The 8,196-nt window shown below is 34.1% G+C and overlaps 1 long non-coding RNA gene across 1 annotated transcript in view; it reads left to right on the top strand.

Moving 5' to 3' along the window:
- The window catches only part of LOC128247680 (uncharacterized), a 62,832-nt gene that overhangs the window by 17,725 nt on the left and 36,911 nt on the right, over nt 1-8,196 (top strand). The gene's annotated exons all lie outside the window — the stretch shown is intronic.

Here is an 8,196-nt window from a genome sequence, read left to right as displayed (position 1 = left end):
ATGTATATATATATATGATCATGTTCATATGAATACAGAAATACGTGTATAATAACCATGTAATTATATACATATACATATGCATATATATATATATATATATATATATATATATATATATATATACACACACACACACATATATATATATATATGTATGTTTGTGTGCATGTGTGTTTGTGTACAGAGAGAAAGTGAAAGAGAGAAGGATTCATACACTTGAAGATGTGTGAGTATATATAAAAATATGCGTATATATATATATATGTACGTGTATGCATATTTATATTTAGACAATCTTTTCTGAGCTAACATTTATACCTATAAATATCTCATGTATGTAAACACATACATACAAATACGATATTTATACAAGGAATTTATATAGGATACATATAAGCATAAATGTTGGTATGGAAAAGTTAGTCAAACAGTTGCATGGTTATTAAACTGATAACTTAAAGAGAAAATTAGGTTTGTAAAGTCGATATTTTAAAATAAATCTGCAGCTTTCTTTCATTCACCATTCTTGGAATACCTTACATTTAATGTGTGCGTCGTTAAAGTAATCTCTGTTGGGTTGCTCACTCCGCCAGGAAACGGTGAAGCAAATCCAACGAGCGCATAATGTAATATATATGCGTTTGCTTGTTTGGTCAGAAATAGCTGTCAGTTCTCTTTTAAATCACCACCCGTTGCCGTATTAAAAGCAACATGCGCTGAAGAACATATTCCTGATTACGGAAAAATAATGGGACAGAATTGGCAGAAACATTTTTAATCAGAGGTCTGTTCGATCACGGTTGATATAATGCTAATCATCAGAAATACCTAAACTCACTGGATAACATTTTATCATACAAAAAGTCATTCGGTTGGGTAGGCATAGCACATAGAATCTTCTTTTGGGCATTTGGTTGGCTTTTGGACCATAGATTGTTTTTAATATAGGTATAAAGTTGTTTTTTAATGAAAGATTTGTAAAATTTAATTTAGTAAAGAAGAATCCTCTTTCTCTCATATTAGTTTCAAATATCGGCACAAAGCCAACCGTTTTTGGGGCGAGGCCAAGTGTATTAAATTGACCTCAGTGTTCCAATTGTACTTAATTTGTAGACCTCAAAATGACGAAAGGCAAAGTCAGCGTCGGCGGAATTTGAACTCAGAACGTAGAGACGGACGAAATGCGGCTAAGCATCTTGCCCGGTGTGGTAACAATTCCGTCAGCTTTCCACCTTTCCTTTTTCTTTAATATTGTTCATTTTTTTTACTGCACAGCAAGTCATTCTTGGGTGGCTTCAGAGTCATTTATGGTTTTTCTATAAAAGTGGTTATTCGACTCTTTTTCAATCCTTGTCTTTTATTATACTTTATTCTTCAACTCTTGAATGAAGAAAGACAAATTTAACCTTGGTAGAATTGGCACTCAGAGCGGTGAATGCACGCGGAGCTACTAGATCTTTTGAATTGCAAGTACAGTCGAGGAAGAAGGTCAGAAGAATCGGCCTTAGTAGTAGATTTGTATTTTATTTATCGATTCCAAAAGGATTAAAAACAAATGTGTAACCTTAGCGGGATTTGAAATCAGAGCAAAGATATCCAGAACAGATATCACAAGATAGTCTGTTCGACGCTCTAACGGTACGGCAAATCTGTTGCTTTAATGTATAGAGAAAACTAACTCTGAATATGATATGTGAGGAATGACAGATGACAGGATGGCAACAGTTAGAAGATAGTTCGAACATGACTTCCTTTATTTTCCTTCTATGTTAACTGGGATATTGCATCCGTGGATTGCATTTCGACGTTCAGCTGACTACCGAAATACCACAGCAATGACCCAGGACTACACAATAACCATCTTCGTTCCAAAATATCTCTAAGTGATTACTGGATGTGGCAGAGATAGCAGCCATATCAGCATTAAATCGTTTTCTTTCAACTTTAAAGAGAATGATTCCTGTTAAATAGTATAGTCCTAGAAGCACTCAAAAAGATGGAATGGCCATGACTGGTATGCATTTGATGTTAAGTTACATCGTGCCGCTAAGGATGTTTTCCGACGTGCTAACGATTCTGCCAGTTCACCGCCTTATACATCTGAATGTATTTTCAGGTAATTACAATGATCATTAGTCTCGAGAGTGATTACTTTTGTTTTTGTTTACTGTAATCTAGATTACGATTTTCATAATTACATCCTGAATACCACAGTATCATAATAGATTCACTTATCGAACCCTAATTACTCAATCTAGCTATAATAAGGTATCGTAGTATTGGGACAAATCATTGTTGCAATAAGCGAGGTTACTATATAACAGTGGTTCTCAGCCTTATCACAGTGGTTCCCAGCAGTGGTTTCCAACAATGGTTTCCAACAGTAGTTCCCAAACCTCTTATTTAAATGAATTTTCCCACGGGCCTCCTTTTAATATGCTTATCCTTATGTATCTATGTATATATATGTGTGTGTGTGTGTGAAATTTTGAATTCAGCTCACGGACCTTCAGTATTACCTTTGCGGATCACCAGGGTTCCACAGTCCCCAGCTTGGGAACCACTGCTGTATGACTAAAATGTTTCATGAACTTGCAGTTTTCCTAATGGGATGTTAACAGGAAAATACTACAATAATAAACATCCATCAAAGGATCATTGGAACTCAAAACCCTTAATTGTAAAAGCATAAATAGAGAATTATGAATACATCCCACCATCTCTATTATTGTTGCAGGTATTTGCTGATCGTTGCTATTTTTCTGAATACCACGAAGTATCAGATGAAATATTTGGGAAACTTTCGCTCTCGAATAGAGGAAAAGGTCACTCAACTACATTAATGCTACTGGCAAAGACAAACGATCTAAAATTGAGAGACAAGGTCTCTTGACAGGATGAACCAGAATTCAGTTGCAACTTCTCGAAATAAAAACAAAACAGAAAAAAACCTGATCAGGTTTATTAATATATAAATTGGTTTTAGATCTAGACTTTAGTTCTGGTTATAGCCTCATATTGTGGTTGATCTGTTACAATCTAACCTACTCTGAAATCAGGAATCACATGTGATGAATTGTCATACTGGACTCGTGATAGATAATGAAGAAAAAATGGTGTTGCATATAAATTTCTATTTGCAGCCAGTCACTTTACAGTTGAATTTAATATAAAAGTTTTGTCTTTTATATCATAATAATTTGTTTCATTTTCTTTATGTGTGTGTGTTTTCATTAATTAAATAAGAGTCTTAATATAAAACGTAGTTTTATTGTTTCTTTAATGAATTCATCTTTGGTTATAATATTTGAATAGATTATACATGCAAGACCTCTAATGCAGAAAAACAACTCTGTGTTACTTTATTTCTAATTTTAGCAAGATAATTATTGTTTATTATCCTAAATGGGTTGTGCTTATTGTTCTCAATTATTATTTGGCAGTTAATTACAAAATTTCTATTAATGAATATATCTTTTGTTTTGTTAGTCATTCTTCACTAATGAGATATAACTTTGATGTTTTAAATCAAATTTAAAATTTTCAATGTGAATCTTGGCTTGTATTGATATTTTAATATTCAATCTCTTTGTTTTAAGAGAAGATATTTTTAAAAAATTACATGATTTCGTTGATAAAAATGCTATAAAAGAATATATTTATAGTGTAAGATTTTTTTGATTGCTATTAAAAATCTAATCAAATTACACTGGTGAGCAAGATAACTGTGCTATGGTTAATTTAGTGATTTAAACATGAATCTCTCTTTTTTTTCTCAAGTCAATATCTACAAACAGGTTAAAGCTCTAATCATAAAACATTCATTAAAACACATAATCTAACCTACAGAAATTTATATATTAAAGCAAACAGACAACAAAGATATTATGAAGCAATAAAAACGCCAACACAGTTTCCATTCTAATTGAGCAGGTTCTGTATAAGTGGAACTATCTTCCCAATTTGTAAAATGGCAGAGCATATATACTTTGTAAGAAGATTACGGACAAAATGTTAAATTACAGTTAAATTTAATTGAACATTTCAATTTAAGACATGTACATCGAAGACACAGATGAATAGATTGAGAAGATGCGACATAACTAGTTGAGAGGTGATGATGATTAGAATTCTGTAATCTGTTCTGCCTTGTGGCACTGCTAATGGTCAAGATACCCAATTCTTAACAGCTAATTCAATCTAACTGAAAACATGCCCTACAGAATATTACGAGTGACAAATGGCTCATCAGCGTAAAGTGCTGAGTTCAACTTTCTCGTACATAAAGGCAGATATTAAGTTTCTACCCGTATTGTTCAGAATTAAAATCAAATAAAGAGATCGGCCATTTATGCATAACTTCAAGTTTTAGAAGGAAGACATGATATTTATGCGATGACATGTTAAACAGAAGAATCCACTGAGGAAGGAGGGCAGCAAAGGCATACAAAATGAAAATGAAAGACATGCCAACAAATATGTTTAATGATACTTATCTATCTATCTATCTATCTATCTATCTACCTACCTGTCTGCCTGTCTGCCCGCCTGCCTGCCTGTTTGTCTGTCTGTCTATCTATCTATCTATCTATCTATCTATCTATCTATCTATCTATCTATCTATCTATCTATCTGTCGTTATATATACATGAATTCCAAAATGTAACTACATGTAGATTGTTGGTGGTCTTTTTCTTCCATCTTTTTCTCTTGGACTTTCCTCTGTCTCCTGCTTCTGAAGAAGAGCTTTGCTCGAAACTTAAAACACCCTTTCTTTCCTTCCCTGAGCGTCTGCTAATACTTTGCATGTATCACGTCCTCACGTTTTTTTCTTGTTGTGCTTTGTTTTCGTTTTTTGGGATTAATTGCTATCAAAAAACATCGACGACGCAATGTGGTAGCTCAACCATCTAGAAATAGCAATAAATCTCCCTCAAAGAAAAGATTATCGCCTTTGAAAAGAAGGATACGTTGGACAACACACACACACATACACATATTACATACATACATGCATACACACATACATACATATGCGTGCAACACGCGCACGCATATCTATATATGTAAAGGGATGATCGTAGTTGAGACTATTTGATTACTCGTATACTGTATGGCGACTAAGAAAGCAAAATAATAATATATGTACTTTCTATTTACGTTCTGGTGCTGTTTTAAAGTTGTCATCTTGTGATGTGATAATGGTAAACCGAAAGAAGTAACCCAACGACACCTTTACGAGTTCTTCCACAAGCTTGAACAAAGAACGAAAGCGCAACTCCAACCTCTTAATGAGAAATATCATACCGGTTAACTTCGACTTAGATAAACACAAAGAAATGAATTGATCTTAGGTGGAATATCTTTTCTCATGGTGTTTCTTCTCTTATAGTTACTCAGTCAAAGCTGATTCATAACTAAACAACAAGAAATACATCAACAAATAATTCCAAATTTAAGATCTTTTGCAGGAAATTTGAGTTGATTCGATGTCGAATTTTCTGAGATGAATATACTACAGCACTTGGAGAAAACCACCAGGCGCTAAAATTTAATTGTTCTTTTTGCCTTTTTTTCAACACCACAACTACTGCAAGACCATCGTTCTCACTATAAAAATGTACTTTAATACATCACAGACCTCTCGGGCTCTTCACCTTGTTTAACTGCATACGGTTCTTCTGGGGCCTTGCAGAAAGGATCTTTAATGTATTTGTGTAATTGTCCTTTCCTCCTTCTAGGCATAATGTTTCTTATTTCTTTATTGCCCACAAGGGGCTAAACATAGAGGGGACAAACAAGGACAGACAAAGGGATTAAGTCGATTACATCAACTCCAGTGCGTAACTGGTACTTAATTTATCGACCCCGAAAGGATGAAAGGCAAATCAACCTAGGTGGAATTTTAACTCAGAACGTAACAGCAGACGAAATACTGCTAAGCATTTCGCCTGGCGTGCCAGACATAATGTGTCTGTAAGCACAGCACCCTCGCAAAATGTCTCTACTGCTGCTGAATTTGTATCCAATTCTACACTGCAAACACTGCTTGTTCCAAAACTATCATCTTCTTCTCCATAAGATTCATCATGACATGCATATTTACATCAAGTGTTAAAATGCCTTCCCTTGCTTGAAAACATCAATGGAACCGGTTATCAGAATATGGTTTCTCTTCTAAAACAATGAGATCCACATCTCGCTCATGAGCTCACTAAATGCTTCAATCTCTCTCTCTCTCTCGCTCTCTCTCTCTCTCTCTTGCTCTCTGTGGATATAATTTGATCTTCAGCGTTTCCCCACTCTATAAAAGAGCAACAGCTCTGACACTGCAGCTTCCTGACCAAGATCTGTTAAACGTAACTCATTCGTGAATTTTTGCCCTTGAAAGATTTGGTGAAAGCAGGGTTGTTGTCTTCGACAACAGTAAAACCTTTGGCCGTATGGGGTATACGAATTTGTTGTCAAGACTACCCCCATATGAGTGCCATATGTCTCTCAACTGTTTCATTTGGCAGCAGCTTCCTACCAAATTACCAATAATGACGCGTGTAGGTGGTACTCGTTTTGACCCCTACTCTATCAAAACTAGTTTACTCCAGTTTTCGATTTTGTTTTCAACGCTCTTCACTGGTACGCTAACGACCTGTTAACCGTCAGCTCCAGTAATATCCAGTCCTACATGTTACATGATACCAATATGTATTCCTCCCTAATCTTCTACAGGTAAGCATCTTCCACATAAAGGTGGAAACCTCCCACCGACTCTGTATTGCCCCCATGAACAGAAATATCGAAAGATCCTAACAGTGAGGATGGTAATCTCATTTCCTTTGACTTCAACAAAAAAGGACAACAATAATCAGAGAATATATCAATCTTAATGCATCTCACATTGACGTTAAGCTACACTTCTCCGCACAGCTTCAAGTGCTAGGCTTCATTATCACCGTGGAACACTTCTGAAGAACGCTCTTTTCCATTAGAGCTAGGAAATACTTTAGCTCTCAAGAACTACTAAATTTGAGATCAACATCTAGTATATTGCTGCTGTTGAACTCACAAAGACATCCTAGACCACATTCTGTATCGGAACAAGTATTTTCAGTTTAGTTCAGAATTATCACTAAGGAGATCAAAATCAGGTCGAAACGCCCTCTGCGACCCATTGGTGTCTTCACCTGCACTGTGTTTTCAATACGCTGGTATCTTTGAGAATTTTCTCTGCGACAAAATATTACAGCTAATGCCATTCCTCGTTTGTATGTAGTTTATACAGTTTATGCACGCGGTGTTTTATTCCACAGCTGTTTCAACTGCGTTTTTCTCACTTAAAAATATTTTTAAAAGATCTGTTGTATGAAATTCAATTTTCTTCAATGACTATAATCATTATATGTGATATGCATCGTTTGCACTTAGAGATATAAAGTTTCACTCTTCACCCCATCTCCCCAAACAGTTTGGCGCAGTTCCCTGCTGCAAAACGGGAATAAGGACAAATTACCAGCATGAGAATTGAACTCCAAATACATTAGAACGTTGACTAGAATAATATCTGCTTGATTACTACATTGGTCTCTGAAAATTATAGCTTCTGAAAAAAATGTCAATTCTGCGTGTGTTCGTACATTTGAGACGGTAATTTTGATATCAAGTTATTTTATTCAACTCAGACTGACATACGGAAATGACAGATAAAAATGAAAAATTAAATTATGAAATTTAATACTCAACATACTGTTTATTCTTTTTATTATTTATTTCTATCTCTTTCCCCCCCTCCTCCTCTCAAAGAATCACCTAACTTTATTCAAAAACGATATCAATTCAGAGAAAAGATACGATACAACAAAATATTTAAACTTTTATTTTCCAGTCTACCATAGTTCTTTGGCAAACTTACTGTTGGAATACATTTTCAGAATATGTAACTAATTGCAATACAATAATAAAGATTTCACTTTTTATCTTTTGATAAAATTCAGCCATACAATTTTTTTATCTTTAAAAAAAAATGTAACTTTTTTGACACAATATTTAACCTTTTTTATCGTTTTAAAATTGTTATTATTATTATTATTATTATTATTATTATTATTATTATTATTATTATTATTATTATTATTATTATTATTATTATTATTATTAATCTTGTTAATTTTATTTAGAAAGATATTCTCTAGAATATTA

The sequence above is a fragment of the Octopus bimaculoides genome, chromosome 4, assembly GCF_001194135.2.
Source record: "Octopus bimaculoides isolate UCB-OBI-ISO-001 chromosome 4, ASM119413v2, whole genome shotgun sequence".
NCBI lineage: Eukaryota > Metazoa > Mollusca > Cephalopoda > Octopoda > Octopodidae > Octopus > Octopus bimaculoides.
Note: the sequence above shows the minus strand (reverse complement) of the source record. Positions and strands in the feature narration are given on the sequence as shown.